Below are 19,475 nucleotides of genomic sequence, written 5' to 3' on the forward strand. Positions count from 1 at the left end.
TGTGAGAATAATACTGATAAATAATAGTATTCAGACTTTATAGAAATCTGAAAAAGAAACTAAACTACAAAAGGTAGAATAACTGTATCTTTGTAAGAAATAACTTTCATTTGTTACATCTGACTTCAAAGTTGTCATCGGTTCATCAATTTTAATGTTACCGAATTGTTCCATCATTTCTGATTCTTTCTGTCCTTGGACATGAGATTGGCCTCTCATGTCGTTTACAATACATTTCTTCGATCTATCACGTTCTTTTACATGAACTGCCGAATCGTTGATTTATTTAACGTTTTCGATTATTTTTGTTTTCTTTTGTATAAATTCATCTTCTGCGTCTCCATCTGTGCTCTTCGATCTATCACGTTCTTTTACATGAACTGCCGAATCGTTGATTTATTTAACGTTTTCGATTATTTTTGTTTTCTTTTGTATAAATTCATCTTCTGCGTCTCCATCTGTGCTCTTTCCATAAACAATCCGGTTTGTTTCCAGTGATTCATCGATATTACCGTTACAGAGCTAGTTGCTACAGGCTTATTTGAATTAGATGATTCTTTTGCAGTTAATTTTTTCTTTTCTTTTTCCTTATTCCCGTCTGGTTTGTAAATTAGGTGTACGGCTATATAACTTGTATTAATATTATTAAGAAACGGTGGATGTGTATAGTAGTAATTGCACATATTCCTGGCTAATCCATTCATTAACTTCGATTTTGACTTCAATTTTTTCTTAGCATCTGCTTCAGATATTCTACGACTTCATCATTCTGACCTTCAACTATTTTAACACTTCTTGGCACACTGCGAAATTGTTGACGTAATTTGTCTTTTTCAATTGGAATAATTTTTTTATCGCATTAACTTTCTTATCATCAATTTCTATTTTAGATTTTGTTCAGTATCATTATCATTAATTTTACATGACTGCTGTTTTGTAAATAAATTTTTAATATTGTTATAACTAAATTTGTTAGTGTCTTTATCACAACTATTAGATTCCTTACCATTTTCATTTGACTTGTCTATTGCCTTTTTTAATATTTGTACATCTGCCATCTACCTTTGCACTTTCAACAATATTCTGCCTTTTTCTTATAATTCAATAATAATTTGTGATTTATATGTTTAATATTTTGATTACTGTGATGTGCTTCATTGTTGTTCATTTTTAATGAATCTCTTTTTGGATTCAGATAATCATATCTCAGAATTTGATGGTAAACCATTTTCTTAAACAGTCTCTGCCATTCACTAAGAGATAGAATTTTATACAGTAAAGGATTTTGAGATCAGTTCAGTAGTTCCAGAAGTTACCTTAGACAAATAAAAAACAAACTTCGTCGTCACGGTATAGTGCTGATTAAAGTTTATATACAGATACTAAAATTAGCTTCTGCCAGTATCTTTATAAATTTATGGCAAAATAATTATGTATTTGATTTTAATCGTAACAATGAAAGCTGAATTTTCCAATATCATTTAATTATTTTTTGATAATTGATTCCTTTTTCATAATCGTACCTCCTGAACTCGTTGATGTAAGAAAATTAAATTCTCAAGAAAAATTCTACAGGCTGAAAACGATGGTTGAAAAATCTTTAAAATTCATCTCTAATGGGTAGTAACTGTCGTTGAACTGACTGCTTTTCCTGTTATGAAGTCTAAAAGTCGGTAATAGCCTGAAATCAGATGTGCATTTTGATTTCTTTCGTTAATTATTCATCTGGAAGACATTTAAATTGTCAATCAAGAGAGATTATTTTCGAATTCTCAACAATAAATTCTACTGTCTTTAATTTTCTCATCTGTAGAAGGTAGTAATTACGTTTACGTTGAAGCATTGTTGCAGAAATTAAAGTAGAAAGTCATGAAACGAGTCATATAATTAACTCATTAATAAACCAATTGTCTAATAGTTGTGTGTTCATAAGGATGTTTGAAAATGTCAAAAACCTGTTTTTTTTTTTTTTTAACTAGCCGTAAATTTTAAAAAGGTGCTCATTACCAAATATATTTAAATAATCGGATTGTATCATGGCATAAACAATTTAAAAAAAAATGATTTAATTAATTTTTTTAAAAATAAAAAAAATAATAAATTTGTGATTGAAAAAAATAATTTAACATAAAGATTCAGCTAAATACCTAGAAACTGTTTAAAAATTAACTGATAAAAATTAATGAAAACTCCTGATAATCTTTTTCTTGCCATCGAAAAGACAATATTGCTTATTTACATGAAGGATCTAAAATGTTAACAAGGAATATGATTTTAAGTCATATATTTTTTTTTTGTTATATACAAAAAAAAAGAACACCTTGTATAACGGAGTATGATATGTCATAGTTTGGAGTACGCAAAACAGATTACTGAATCTGTAGAAGGTAGCAATTACGTTTGTTTTAAAGCACTGTCGGAGAACTTTAAGTAGAATAACATCAGACGAGACGTAAAATAACACATTATTAAAATAAACAGTATCAGGCAACGTAGTAATCATAATCTAAGTGTAAATATTAAAATGATGTGTTGAAAAATTTTTAATTATTTTGCTAATTGTATGTGCAATATAGAACAATAAATACATTTTTCTAAATAAGATAAGTCATAAATTACGTTATACAAAATTTCTGTACAGTAAATCCGGCCTGAGCCAACGGTTGGTTCATAACAATATACAACTACGCTTTTCAAAACATTGTGTGCTGCTAGCAGTGCGCTCTACCGTCGGTTGACGTTCTGTTATGCGTGCGCAACTGCTACCGGCTGAATGTTTTATGGCGAACGTGTCCAGACAGGCACAGAATATTCGCTTACTGTGCGAGTTGACTGGTATCATCATTAGTTGTTTATTGCTATTCCATTTGAATGTGTTAGTACAACTGATTATTGTTACAGTGTGCTATAAATTAACTTATATTATATGTTAGTTTTTGTTTGATGTACGGCCGGATCTACAATCTGCATTAAGAATATAATTTGCTTGGTAAGATATCAACAATTTTATCTAATAAAAATTTATTATTCATACTATCTCAGTTATGTGTACCATTTGTAACATCTTTTAAGGTAATGCATTTATAATTAATAATATATTAATTGCGTTATTATATTGCCCGAGAAATTGACGCTTCTGCTAATAGAAAACCTTGTCTTACTTATATTCCAATATTTTGTTTCAGTTACGCAATTTCATTTCTTAAGAAAAAAATCTTATTTAAAAAAACTAGACATTTACCATCTCATTATTAATTTACTGTTCGAAACAATTTTAATCTATTCTCACTGAAATGCGTAAAAAAATTCAAAAAATCTTTAAGTAATATTTTAGAAATATTCTGATTAATTATGGCGTTACAGCGGCTTTAAAATTAATGGCTAATTTTCAAGTATTTTTCAGTTAGGATTTGCTTCATATTTAATTTCGAAAAGCTAAATGTTCATTATAATTGACTGAGTAACAAATTAAGTTTAATCACGAAAAAAGTATAAATACGTCATAGGTGAAGTGATGTGTTAACAAAAATACATTTGATATTTTGCGATTTTAAAGAGCTATACATAATTCTTTACGCCTTTAAATAACGTACCGGCGTCTTGACTTTTGAACATCAGTCCACAGTTACTCTTTGTAATCAAAAAGTAAAATGACATTATCTAAAAAATTTCAGTATGTGGACTATTAAGTGTTTTTAAGACAAATTCTGAAATAAGATACAATTATTCTTAGGCTTATTCTGTTAAATATCTGATGTTGTTTTGACGTTATGCATTGCAAGTCTCTATGCCTTTCGAAGTAAAAGCTAGTTCCGGAATTATATTCCCGTAAGACTATAAATTGTATTCAACATTATCTGTTGTGTGTACACGCGCGTACGCACAAACACACACACACACACACACACACACAACCTACCAGAACAGCTTCTTTGACGTCACGTTAAGGGGAAATGTAATTTAGGCCAAAGGGAATTCAAGGCCTGAAATTACCGCTTTTCTCAGGACTTATAACTCTGGGTGCTTAACTATTAATTAATTTAAATGAGTCTTGTTGCCATCAACAAAAACAAGAATAAAATTTTTCTTCATTAATTAAATACAGAATACGAAAATATAATTAACTGGTCTTCTTAGTTGAAGAAATATCGAGGACTTATTGGATGTTATTAATTATATTATTTAAATGTAACTAAATAATTATATATTCAAGATAGAATTTTAAATTAACTATGTTGTATTAAACAAAAAGTAAAATATATAATTTTATTTTATAAAATCTACATCAAGTATTATTGAAATAAGCTATAACCGAGATGGGTATTTGAAAATTAGTAAAGTTTTTATTGCACTTAACACCGGAGAGAGTCAATAAGTTTTTAATGTTTGTTGAAAAACTTTAGTTATATCTAGAAATGTAATTGTAATAAATTTTAATTAAACTTTCCCATATAGCCGATTTTATTAAAAACGAAAAATATATTGTAAAGTGTTATGTATTTTATTTAATTAGACTCAACCGTTAATTCTATTAAAGTTATACTTACGAATCCATTTCGCATCGCAAGTTTGTCTCTCACTTCAAATAAATTTATGCCGCATAATTACAATTGTTTATAATGCCATACAACCTAATGCCTAGAGCCATTTTTACTACTTATATTTAATGTTTTTGTTTATTTTTTTTTTTATAACCCTTTGAAATAATCACTGTTTTATCACGTAAGAGTCAATAAATTAAAAAAAACTATTAAAAAGACCTACGTTTTTTTCTAAATTAATGATGATAATGATTTCTGATAGAACAGTAATTATAGTAAAATATTATCTCGCACTCTCAAAAAAACAAAACTAAATATAAACTTTTATATGTATATTCTGATCTTGGATAAAATTTAATAAATAAATCTTTCGTTCTGATTGATACATAAATGTAGGTCACTTCATTGAAAGATAAATTATAAATATAAAAATACAATTACAAGAAAAAAATAGATGTAATTAAAGTGTAAATTAATTATCTAAAACATAAACACATAAAGTTTTGTTTATATATTAAACAGATTAATAAATTAATATTATGTTTCAAAACACGTTATTGAAATTTTTTTGAATCCATATTTATCCACAAGCTCAACAGGAAACACATATTTTTTTAACATTTAACTGGTATTTTTTTATCCATTCATCAACAGTTGTATTTCTTCTGTAAAAGAAAATTTTTTAATTTCATTTTAAATAATTTGGTAGGATAATTTTTTAAACGGTTCGGTAATTAATAAAATAAATGGCAACTGAAGTTGTATAAGTCGCTTTCTCGTAAGACGAAGTATTGTATTAACAATAAAAACTTCCTGTTGACTAGTTTATTTGAGGTAGATATTGTTAATATTAACACTGCTTTGACAATAAATTATACGCAGTGGCGGCTTGCATATAGGCACTGTGGAACTACAGCACCCACAATTTCCACTTGATGTTATCGATAACGTTTAATATAACGAGTCCTTTTTTCTTCAATCCTTTCTTTATACTTATACAATACATAATCCTTAAGATTATTGTCAGTAGCCATCTCCCAGTTTATGAAAAATCTTTGTATAGAACTGTGCACTTTACAGTTCCAGCGGCGTAGTGTTTGGCTGTTTTACACAACAAATGCACACAAAGGAAGCTGCACACAAAGCTGCGAGGGAGAGCCTAGTCTGACGTGGTGGTGGAAGGTAGTTAGTTATTTTACTCCTCGTATGTATGGGACGTTCCTTATTCGTTCCCTTTTCTAGTTTAGTCAGTGGAAGGAATATGAATGTGGTTTAATTGTTTTTTTAGTAGTGATAGAAGACATCGGAAAGAAAGCAAGGGCTCTCCGATTGCCAAATCTGTTCAAAAACATGCTGGAAGGGCGAAAAAGAAGGTAATTAGTAAAAACTAATTATGTATTTGTTTCTGTGTACTTATAAACTTAAATTAAGCATCATTGGACCGTAGTGCTGTAAGCTGATATTTTTTAAGTTGTTATCTAATAATACTAAAAATTATTTGTATTGACATTTATGTATTCGGTTAAAACAAATACGGTTTTTAAGCCAAATGTGCTTAGAAACAGTGTACAATACTCTCGAATGGGATAAAGTGTACAATTAGATTATTATACTGCTTCCAGCTATTCTATTTGATTAATTTTTTTTAGATTCCTTCATTTTACAGAAAACTTTAACCATGGCCTTGAAAAGGCCCAGAAAAAGATTTTCTGGAGCAGCACCTCCACTAATTTTAGCTACGAGCCACCACTGACAGTATACTGCTTATAGTTGAGTTGTTATTTTAATACCTGACTTCTGCAGAAAAATGTTTAAGCTGTGCAGTTAAGCATGCCATTTTATCAGTAATATGAAACATTTCATCTACGGATGGTATAAAACCACCACTTTCATTCATATTTTTTAAGAGAGATTATGGAAATATAAAGTTGTTAAAACAATTTATATTGAAATGTATATAGCCACAGAAGAAGAAAAATTCAATAAAAGTATTTGAAATACCTTAAACCAGTTTTTATCACCAAAACGTCTTTTGTATAATAACATTCATAATTTTGTCTGAAGAATTTTAATTACTCTTCAGAACAGATAAAAATGTGATGTAACTTTGTTTAATGACTAAAGTATTAATTTCAAACAATAATTAGTAACTTCTTCATCCGTTATACACATATATGCATGTGATATTTGTTAACATCTTGTTAATTTTGGATTCTTAGCCGTTTTTCTGATAATATTTGATAAAATTTTGATGTTATTTCCATCAGTCTGTTAACTTGTTTTGTGGTATTCTCCGATAGGTTGGTTGTACAATAAATATTTCAAGACTAAATTTTAAAAAATATTTACTGTACACAAAATTCTGTTGTATCCAATTCTTGTTTTGTAATCATTGAACTTTTCAACACATTTAAACTTTTAAAATATTACAAGCCTAACTAAACTTAAAGTATTAATATATTGCAAAACAAATTTTAGGCTCATCATTTTACAAGATACAGTCACAAACTTATCCTACATCCAGTTTCTCTTCATTTTCACTCAATCAACCAATTCAATGTTGAGCACTGCCTGTGCTATTGTAACACCATATCAAAGTTAATATTCTTTCTGTTCTCCTTTTTTATTCCACCTTTCACTAACATAGAAAATTGCATCCACTGGAAAGAAGTATTAAAGTTTTTCTATCATTTTTTATCCTGAATAAATTTAATAATAACTAAGTAACGAATTCAGCAATTTTAATTTATTATGCTCTCTTATTTGAATATTTTATATCTCTACCTTGATATAACGTATACAAATATATCCCCAACATACAAAGGTTTAAATAAGGCAAATTACACAGTTCAACAAAATAAGTAATTTGGAACTGAGATAAAAGCAGGCGAATTACGAGTAGAATGTACTTTTTTTAAATGGTAAATCTTAAAATGAAATCAGTTTTTCTTCATCACCCTCAGATTTTTAGTTATGATCCTTTGAAGTATTGAGAAACTTCTTAAATAATAGAATACAAAAATAATAATAATTACAATTAAAATTCCTACCTGTATTTTGCAGAGATTACGTTTATCTTAATTTCTTTTTTCGCATTTTCCTTGTATTCTGTAAAGTCTCTTTTTATCATCCAGCAGTAGTTGCTCATCATAGATTCATCTCATCTGCCTTGATAATGTTCCATCTGCAATATATCTTGGTGGAACCTTTCTGTTTGTTCATAACTGATGTCAACCAAGTTTAAAGGGTAAAAGTCCAAATGAGAATGTAAAAAATGAATTTTCAATAACATTCTGCAGCCTAAATTTTTGTAGTTCACCAAGAATTCATTTATAAGATGATCATGTTTTTCAGTTTTTCTGTTTTCAAGAAAAACAGTAACAACATCTTTGAATGATTTCCATGCTACTAGTTTTTAGGATTCAGTTTGTTCGTCAAACTGAACCAAAAAATATGTTCGTCAGTTAATTTTCTTATTTTGGCTCGATGAATATTCCCTCTTTTAGTTTGGATTCACTTAATTGTGAAAAAAACTCAACTAAATATTTAAAACTATCTCCATCTTTATCTAATGTTTTTACAAAATTCTTTATCAAGCCTAATTTTATGTGTAGAGGTGATAAAATAATACGATCTACTTCGACAAGGAGAATATTGACAACATTGTCCTTTCCAAGGGTAAACTGATTTCTTTTCAGCCAGTCTTTAACTGCATGTGTTTATTTGTAGCCCAACTATCCCACAAACACAAGAAACATATATTTTGTAAAGCCACTGGAGACCGAGAAGAAGCCCTATAACTTTCAGTGAGCAATGATTTCCCATGGGTGTTCATCATACTTAATAGTTTTAAAATTTTTTACATACTTTCATATGTTTCTGTCTTTCCTATAACACAGGCTACAGGTATAGAAGAAAACTTATTCCAGTTATGCAACAACACTGAATTTAAGCTTCTTTTTGTTGAGCCTATAAATAAATGCCTATCATGAATAACATATTTAATATCCGGTTCAGACATTAGCCTCCTAACATCATGGCAGAAACAAATTAAACCATCTCTTCTAAAGTATTTCGGTAAATTTTCATTTGTTTATTTGATTTCTATATACTAAATTTTAGAATCCTTTTTTGATAAATTGTTCTTTAAGACATGAACCTAGGAGTTCTGCATGCTATTTCAACAAATACATTCACGAATTAGGTTGCTCTGTTCATTTGATTCTTCTGGAATGTAATAAATATCTATTAAGGTTGAGGATTCATCAGTTGACCCTTCTGGGGAATCTGAAATCTCTTTCCAAGAAGCTAGAGCAATTGGAATCTGTAATCAACACCATGAATTACTGGTCTCATAGCTGAACAAACATTTGGGTATGCAATACTGCTTTTATTGTTTGAATTGAAACCAGTAACATTTGTTAAGCAAAAATAGCAGTCATTATAATGGTTAGTAGGCTGTCACTAAATCATAGGTATGCCAAAAGACAAATGCTCATTTTTTCTTTTAACTGATGGGCTAGTTTAATGTACACTGGATGCATGCTACATGTGGAGCCCAGGATTTATTTTGATCTCCCGATCAAAATCAAACCAGTATCGAAGATACTGGTTTTTATTGACCTTTCATGGTGAATTCTCTGCAACATAACAAAAAAAAAATTGTAGAAATTTTACTCGCCCGAGTTTTATTCATTGTAAAATTCTAAATGTTTTAATGAATGAAAGTAAACTGAAATATTACAGAAATACTTAGTTATAAAAATAATTTAGTCTTAATTTATAAATATTACATTTCTTAAAATACTTCATTAAACTATTCACCATGGAGTGCAATAAAACAGCATGAAACACGCACACACTTAACAAAACTTGATGTTCAAAAAAATAATACCAAAAGTTGTTCTGTCATATAAATCTTACACTAAATTTATGGCATCACTTATGAAACAATCTTTATTGTGTATGATAAAACCAATACCACAACTAAAGAACACAACAATTCATACTGAAGAAATTTCATCACATTGAATTACTCATTAATTGAGTCGCTGAGATGTCTATACATGTCTGACTTGACATGAAATGACATCATTCGACTGTTACGTGTCAAATATAGATCTACAGAATCGCAACATAAATCAGATGCAAATAAACAAGTAGATGTACTAAATTATTTGTATTGTTTGTTCTAAAAAATGATGGAACAAGTAAATTTAACGGTTTATAACGTAAGAAATTACTTGATGGGTTGCATACATATTCAGATTCAACATATAAAATATTATATAGAACATCTACTCCCTTTTCAGTTCCAAATTTTATGTTGGGCAGTTATTATCTGGTGTGTTCCTCTCAATACCAGGTGTTACGTTTTACCTGGAAAGGAACACAAAATCCTCTTTACACTTTTAAATATGTATCATTATAAATCTTTTTCATATTTTTAGCATTAGATATTTAAATTTTAAATAATAAAATCGTTAACTAAATAATCCTTCCCAGAATGTAAAATACTAAAAAGTATTTTTCCAAGAGGGAGGGATCAATGGAGCAACATTTAAAAATTTTTTAAATAGTTTCATATGAATTTTATGAAAACATTTACACATTGAAATTTTTTCTAAGAAAAATTGTGAAAATAACATATTAGTCTAATTATCTTGCTCTAAATTAAAAAATAAAATTCCTAAGTAACTGTTACAATTTTATTTTTTACTTTTTCATAAAAGATCCATTCTAATTGCAATTAAGTTATTTGTATTAAACCGTTTAATTTAAGAAAAATCTTTCACCAACTGTCTTTTTAAAACGTCAGGAACACTTTAATAAATTTTATTATAAGTCTTTTTGATTCATTTTTACCTTTTTTATTCTTTTTTCAACTGCTCATTCTTTTGTTTAACTGTTTGCCAGGTATATTTTTCTTCATTTACATTCATTCATATCATTCCCATTCATTCTCTGAATTAATACCTTACATTGGTTCAGAGGCTAAACAGAAAAAAAGAAAAAGGTATATTTTCTATGATAAAACCACAAAAAATTGTAGACTGGTATAAGATTGGGATCTTTGAAAAAAATAATATTCCTGAAAAGTATATTAGGAAATTTTATTAGTTTAGTTTATCCCTATATATAATTTTGAAACTGAACAGTTTTTTTGTCTAGAAAACTGTTGGGCCTTCGGTTAAAATTTTAATTTAAGTTATAACTATTACTTATACCAGTATTAAAAGAAGAATTTATGTTTATGAATCTCATGTATACTTCTGTACACTTAGGGCATACAAATATTCTCATTTTAGAGGTTATATCCAATGCATTCCTTGGGTAAATTCTCTGGGTTCTTTCCCACCACCTAGTTAGTACATGTTGCACCCAATGAGTCTGGGAGTTTATTAAAAATTTAAATAAATTAAAAATTAAATAAAATAAATTTAATTAAATAAATTAAATTAAAAATTTGTTTATTCTTCTTTGCTTTAATATTTTTTTAATATATGTTACCCCCATGAGTGAAAAATAATTCATTAAGAAGCCTTGAATCACATTATGCAAACCTTTTTCAAAATTTGTCCATCTTCAGAAAAAATTGATGAACAGTAAAGTGAAAGAAAGGTTTTTCTTCTCCTGTAATGTTCTCGTGCTCCAGAAACCCTAAATGAAACAAATATTGAAGTATTGTGACATTCAAATTGTTATTTTTCAAAATTGTACTCTGTCTTCAGAAAAATAAAACAAAACAAATTTAGACATTTAACAAAAAGAGTCTAACACCAGACCAGCTTTAGTAAAATTTGCATAGGAATTTATCATAAACAATTTTGAAATATTTTTAATATTTTTTACATCAAGTATTTATCAGACAGCTGTACAAATGTTAAAAAATTGTATTTTTAATCAGTTGGCTTTTCAAATTGTTTCTTAAAAGAATGCATACTGCACCTATTTATTAGTGATATGACATCATGATCACCTCCCAGATGAAACTGGTAATCTACTAATTAAAAATAAATTTATAATTATTAGAAAATTATTACGATAAGTTTTTCTAAACAACTTTCCATAATAAAGAAACAACTTTTTACATAAAAAATTTCATTAATTTTTTTAATGGTGAAAATGTTTAATGCAAAAGAAAACAGTTTACATATTAGATTGTGAAAAGGTAACGTTCATTCCTTGTTGATATACAATTATTCAACATTTCATTTTGTATGGAATTAAATTGATAAAAGTTTGGTGCATTATTATTTCTTTACCTTCATTAAGGAAAGGTCCCCATATTCACCTTTGGAGATCCTATTTATAAGCAACGGAATGGTTTTTAATTCAATTACATCTATTCAAAAACGTAAATTTCCGTGAACAAGCATATTTTTACTTTTGAATTTCTGAGCATGGCTCCAAAATTACTGGAGGAAAGTGATTTCTGTTTTAGTTCATATTTAATTCAATAAATGGAAAATCACTGATGAGTAGTTTGCTGGTGCCATATCAGAAAAAATGTGATCTTCCATAGAATTATGTGGCTCTACTACCCTCACCTTCCTCAGAAGCCTACCAACGTTAGATTACATCTGTACATTGAAAAGAGAAAGTAAGTACTAGGGAAACAAAGTAATTACTACAGGGTAGTACTTTTCATAGCAAGTTCCTATGGGAAAGTTCAACTATTTCTGTGTGTAACAAGCACTAATCCCATCCACAACCCTGTGCCCGTTGCATACAGGAGGTGTTGAATTTCAAATAATTTTGTTTGTATCTCTAGTATTTGCTTCCTCTTTGTATTGAATATAATCTAACCTTGGTAAACTCTAACCTTGAGAACGCTGGGTTTAGTATTGTTGGTATGAGCACCCTCCTTTAGGACGCTAGGTGTAGTATTCTTGGTATGAGCACCCTTCATATGATCCAGTGCAGAGTGCTGCATGAGGATGAAGGCTTACCTCTCCAGTGTTTACACATTGCGATCAGTAGGTAAAGAGCATAACTTTGTTTTCTGCTATAGCTTATACCTTCTATTATTTATCTTCATTGTTTTTCATAAATAAGTAAAGTTATTGTAAAAGTTTTATTATTCAACATTATGTATGACCATAAAACTAATTGTTCTTGTAAAATATGTTACAAGTTTTTTATATATATATAGAATTGCGCACGCGATTTTAATATTTAACAACCAGGAGTGTATAAAATTTTAACTTGTAATTTTGACCTGTTTAAAAATGTTAAGTCATTTTAAAATATAGATATCTAAACGCGTATTTTAAATATTATATTATTATAAAATGGGAGCATACACTTTTGATAAGTTGTTTTAAATAAAAGCTAAACCAAATTTTCATATTAAATTATAAAAATAGAATCATTATTTTTTTTATAATTTTTAGATTTAACAATTATTAATTATGTAGACTTAAAAATTAACGAATAAGTAAATAAATGTAGAGCGAAATACATTCTTATTAACTGGTCTTTATTTGAATTCTCTCTTCATTTTTTATTGTATTAAACAAAATTTATTACTTATGAGAAATGATATTTATATTTCTTCAACTTGTTGGTTTTACTTTTTTTTTATTATTTATTTATGAAATAAATCTTTTGTATAAATGAATATAAGTTTCTAAAGAACGTTTTTTGTTTTTTAATAAAATATTCAGATTATTTTTTTTTTTTAGCATGAAAATGTTATTCTGGTAATTTATTTTCATCATATAAAGGTTACAAACTTTACGTTAGAAACATTTTTTAGTTTGCTAAATAATTTTAGTCAGTCCCATCAGTAACCATACAAGTTACATATATTTGTATTTTTAGAGAATCATTATTCAGTCCTAATTTAAATATGTTAAGATTACATTTTTTTTAGGAAAGACATTATTTATAGTTTTTGTGTTTAAAACACGGTTTAAAATTAGATGCCTTTCCCCTGAAGGCGAAAAATCGAAAGCAGTATTTTCAGAGCACAGAAAGACAAATGATTCGACACGACGCCCTGACTCCCTGAGGGTGGAAAATCGGGACAGCATAGCGTGGCAGTAGTAGCGTCGGTAACGGCAACTCCTAGAATTACGTGAAAGCTTCAACCCAGTTTCATAGTCTCTGTGCTGTTCATTACACCCTCCCCCAAACTCGGTGCTTTCTCTTACTCCGCTCCATACTACGTTTACTGTTAACCGACTCCGTATTCTGAACTCCTCACTCTATTGCACCTCACAGCATCATTTCATTCTTCATTGCTTTATGTACAATAGCTTTGATCATCGAAATGATTCTGAATTATATTGCTCTGTCAAAATAGTACTTAATCGATTTTACACAAATAGCCTAATTCGTAATATATTATCATTCAGAAATTTTTTTAAATATATATTTAAATTTAACATATAATATTAATACAAAAACTATCTTTACTTTAAAAAAATTAAAAAACACTTTCCTTTTAGAAATTATAATTAAAACTTCTTTTTTGGTAACAAAACTTTTCAGATTTGAAAAAAAATAATACATTTTTCAGATGAATCACAAAAAACCACAAATTTTTTATTTTATAAAAGGAAAAATGATGAAATATATTTCAGACTTCAGTAGAGAATCGAACCAAAGTATTTTCTAGACAAAGTACTATTTTCTAGACAATCCAGTTTTAGTGAACGTTTAACAAAAAAAATGCCGACTTACAAATAAAATTATGAAATAAAATGTAGAATTTTTTTTGTTTAATTTAAACTTTAAGTCCGAAATTGAAAATTTACTTAGACCAACATTAAAATTAGAATATTAGTTCGTGGATGCCAGTGTTCTTTGGTGGTTGGATTTCAATTAACCACACATCTCAGGAATGGTCAAACCGAGACTGTACAAGACTACACTTTATTTAGACTCATATATTTCATCCTCATTCAGGATGAATGAGGATGAATGAACCGGGAAGTAATACCTGAACGGTAATTCCTGGAGACTAAACAGGAAAAAGAAAGAAAACACAACATTAAAATGTCAAAAATTTAAAAATTGATTGATAAATGTATTTTTAATTCTTTAGAAAGCTTTTGAGGGCGATATTATTATTGTTATTAATGAATTTTTGTTCCTTCGCTTTTAAATGAACTGCCGATACATTTGAGAACTATAAATGGCTTTAGAGATTGAAAATTGATCTGAGACATTACTTTCTGGCACTAACTTAATCTTTCACTGATTTTTGGTTCCGTCTGTCAAGAAAATACAGGTATGATTTTTATACTTCAATTAGTTCATAGTCATGTTCATTTTAGACATTAAAATTAAAATAATTTTCTATGTAAAGACAGTATTTTTGTAACATAAGAGAAATTATATTTCAATAAGAAAACATGAAAAATGACTTAATATATAATTGTATTATGTAAAATACTGTATTTTTATTATTATTACGGATTCAATAGAAATAGTTATCTTTATGTAATTTCTCAAAAAAGCTTATTGTAGTTTAGAGGAAATTTTGTTATGATTGTAATACGACTCAATAAATAAAAATAAGTATTAATATTATTAGAAAATAAAATATAATTTTAAATTTTTTACTTAGAATATGGATCGGTCTAAACAAAAAAGAAACTCCGCCTCTACAATAAAGCCGTTCACAACAAATGTAAGAACAAATGCACAAATCTAAGAACCTGTCTTAAATCATTTTATAGATAAGAAATTACCTAGCGTGATATAAAGGTTTCAAAAATGCAATAATGCATATTATATATATATATATATATATATATATATATATATATATATATATTACATTATTGAAGAATGTTTCCTTGATATTTTTTATAAAAATATTTTGAACTTAAGAATGATGTCAGATTGTATACCATTACGGCTTGCTACAACAATTATTACAGTAACATTCTGGTAGTAAGTAATGATGTTAACAATCACATAATAAACATGCGATTGAAATAATTATTAACGAGTAGAACTTCCGCTTGAGCCCTACGGTACCATTTCTTTCTTCATAGAATAAAAAATTAAAAGTCAAAATCCGTTTTTTGAAAAGCAAGGCTTTTATGTATATATAAAAAATTTAAAAGCTTTTTCTTGGACAACAAATAAGGAACTTTACGGCGGAAAAACAAAATTGAGTATGATAGCGATCTATGAAAACTGTTTTTAAAATTTTGGGGAGTAGTGTAAAAGTAATAGAAAAAGACAAAAAACGTTTGGATGAAAATACGAAAATCCAAAAATTGAAACAAGAACTGTAAAAATAAACATGACGTAATATTTTTTTATGAACAAAGAATTTTATCAAATAGATCCAATTATCCCCACACAGTATAATGAACTCTCATGTAATTAAGTTAGGAATTGTAAAGGTACTCCACAAAAAAAAAATGTTATAAACAAGAGATTGGTGTAAAAATTTATTTAATTTTTACACCAATTTAAAATTATCTAATAATGGAATAACTCGTATTCTAATAACTAATGGTTAACTCATTTAGAATAGAATATTTACAAATAAATCTGAAATAAAAAAATGATAAATAATATTATACAAGATTAATTAGCAATAATATTTGCGAATCACAATTAATTGATAAGGAGAGGTAAAAGACGTCTCTATGAAATAAAAGCAACAGAAAACAAATTAAAGCTGAGATAAAAATCAAAGTGACTTTAACATTTGAAAAGTGTTCAGATTCAGAGTTTTCAGCTATATCGTCGCATAAAACACTGCCAATTCTGTATACTAGTTTTAACCAACGCCGCAATGCAGCGTAAATATATCAAGTAGAATGTGATGATGCACTGTTTTACGGCAGGTAGCCGAGGAACATCTTCAGATGACATGTATTCAATTATTAAACTGGCGACATTCAGTCTTAAAGTAAATTATGGTTTGGAATTGTATTTACGATTTTTAAAATGAAGTTTCAATGATCAAATAAAATATTTATCTGAATAAATATTTTTTAATTTTTAGTTAATTGATTATCATTAAATATAAAAAAAATATATTTAGTTATTTAAATCTTTTAATACCGCGAGGCATGAACGCGGTTCCTGTGTGACGGGTGCGGGATACATGTACTACCGCCTTCTGAGCAGCAGAATCTGAAGTTCACCGGGAGTCATCGGCAGGCGACGGCCGCGTGGACCGCCGCTGTTCACTACCCATCCACCAGGTTACCCTTGATAATATCCGTGATCATGCACTCTACCACAGGATCTGAGCATGCAGCCCATAACGTTAAAAAAATAAAATTATACATAAAATAAATTAAAATAAAAAGATTACTTTTAATCATTTTTAAAAGTAAAAGTATATTTTTTTTTATAAAAATTTGTTGAAATGTAAAAATATACGAGTAAAATTGGTAAAAATTTTAAGTACATTCGTACTTTATTTTCTATTATTTTTTTTTATTACTAAATTCTTAACTTAAACTTCCTTTCCAAAAATTACACATAGTACTTTTTACTTATATTGAACTAACAAAGTTCACCTATAGGATTTAGACATATCCGATTGAGTCATGCATTCACTGGTGAACACAAGATAAATTCGAGTATATTAAAAATGTTATTTTATTTCAATAAATTAAAATTTAGAAAAATAATAAGTAGTTTGTTACACATGATTTTTTTTTGTATCTTAAAATTATTAGTTAAAATAAATGAAGATAATATTCAAATAAAATAAATTAAAAATATCTGAAATGAATATAAAATATTAAAAATATCAGTTCTAGAAAGATATTTAAAGAATAAATGCAAGTAAATTTAAATGGAATAAATTTCATAATACTTTTAAAGATAACTGTACTTAATAGTTAGATATAAGAGCGATAGCTAACCTATTCCAAAATGTGTTTTTAAAATTCTTAATGATTAGTTAATTTGATAGTGTATTTTTTGTGATTTACCCACAAACCATAAATAATAATTTTAATTATAGTCAATATAATTTGTACTTTTTTTCATCGTATTTCATTCTTTAAGAAAATATTATTTATTTTTAAATGCTATAAACTGACATTAATAGGTTATTATATTAATTTTTTTGTTTAAAGGACCATTTTTTCTTCTTTTGTCGCAAACAGGCCGAATATTTGTTTAACCATTAATTAATTATTTATTTGAATCAGAAAAAAAATTTCCACGTATACAATTGTAAATCTATTATTTTCTCTTTTCCCTTATGTATCTGATACGTACCAATATCCATTTTCGTTCAGAATATCCATTTCTTTTAGACTACACAAAGCTATTTTCTTTCAGAAAGGAAACCCACCTCGCTCCATCTCAGTTGGGACTACCGTTTTAGGATGGGTGTGGTTTTATTTTTTCAATTACATACCCTAGCCAGACAGTTTGGTGAATTATATCTGAACTTATTGGTGTTGAGAGCTCACTCCCATGGCAAAGTGGGGAAGTGTATCCGTGTTTCACCTAGAAATTTTTTAGTTTGAACGGCCATTAATGACATTTTTAACACTCTACAAAATTTATTATTTATAAAATAATACAATTCCATAAACGCCATCTTATTATCAGCAGTATCAAATATTAGTTATTTAAATGATATTATTGCCCGAGTAACCATAACTGGACAAAGCCTGTTCTTAATGTATAAATAAGTGAATTATGTAGGCTTCGCATTAAAATTTAGTATACTCGATTTGTTTCCCTTAAATGGATTCGTGATATTCTTTAATAAAAATTATACAGGTTGTTATCACGTTTACTGGAGACAGTAGCAAATATTTTTAATTTTAAAAGGAAATTGCTAATTGATTACTTGGAGTACCATAATAATATATTTTAATTCAGTTTTCCATACTTAAATCTGACTTTACAAAACAATGATTTGTTTCTGCTTACATTACAACGAAGTATGATTTCACTGCAGGTAGCCGAGGAACATCTTCAGATGACATGTATTCAATTGTTAAACTGGCGACATTCAGTCTTAAAGTAAATTATGGTCTGGAATTATATTTACGATTTTTAAAATGAAGTTTCAATGGTCAAATAAAATATGGAGTCATCGGCAGTTTTCCATACTTAAATCTGATTTTACAAAACAATGATTTGTTTCTGCTTACATTACAACGAAGTATGATTTCACTGATTTGATTAAATTAAAATTAATGTAAAAGTAACTTTAAAATGATTTGAAAAAAAATTAGAACCGGTAATTTGTACTTGTAGGTGCTTCTTAGACATCTCTGTACCAGTTCTTCTGGTTTACATGGCCTTTATATTCAGTCTAATGCTTATTTCACCCTTGGTCAAACTAAACACACCATTATATCATGACATATTCCAATCATTTTCTTAAAAATTATTTCTTATTTCTTAAATTTTCAGAGGTAAATCTAAAAAAATAATAGAAATAAATAAAAGAGTAGATTGTAGTTTGGTTAACCAAAGAAAAGATTTTAGTTTGAGGTAAATAATTTCATAAATTAGAAGAAAGGAATAATTTTTATAAATTTCTCTAGCATAATGATATTAATAAAATATTATCATAATGATAATAAAATAGACTTTATTTTTAGCCTACTTTTATAGAATTTCATTTCGTTTTTTAAATTATTTTAAGGATGGTAGAATTTAAAAATTATTATTATGAAATGTATGAAAACGATGTTTTTAAAGCAATAAATAATTATCCAGTTATAATTAAATAACTCAACCGTTTATAAATTTGGATTTGTCATTAAAAAAGGATTACAATTAAAATAAGTTTGTTTAGAAATTTCAATCGAAACAGTCTACTGCGTCGTTTACAAAATATCGTTCTCCTGTACTAGATGCAGTAATTGTAAACGATAAAAATATTATTAGATTGCTTTTAAAAATTCTCTACCATGCTTTGTGGGACAATTTTATGATTCTGTCTATCAACTCAAAATGTATATTTGATTCTTT

At 27.7% G+C, this 19,475-nt stretch overlaps 1 long non-coding RNA gene across 2 annotated transcripts in view; it reads left to right on the forward strand.

Moving 5' to 3' along the window:
• The first annotated feature begins 2,777 nt into the window (after positions 1-2,777).
• LOC142320318 (uncharacterized) overlaps positions 2,778-19,475 on the forward strand; it is a 306,799-nt gene continuing 290,101 nt past the window's right edge. For both annotated transcript variants that reach the window (XR_012755345.1, XR_012755344.1), the window contains exon 1: positions 2,778-2,989. This is a non-coding gene — a long non-coding RNA (uncharacterized LOC142320318). The remainder of the gene's footprint in view (positions 2,990-19,475) is intronic.

The sequence above is a fragment of the Lycorma delicatula genome, chromosome 2 (assembly GCF_047948215.1).
Source record: "Lycorma delicatula isolate Av1 chromosome 2, ASM4794821v1, whole genome shotgun sequence".
In the NCBI taxonomy this organism is placed as follows: Eukaryota; Metazoa; Arthropoda; class Insecta; order Hemiptera; family Fulgoridae; genus Lycorma; species Lycorma delicatula.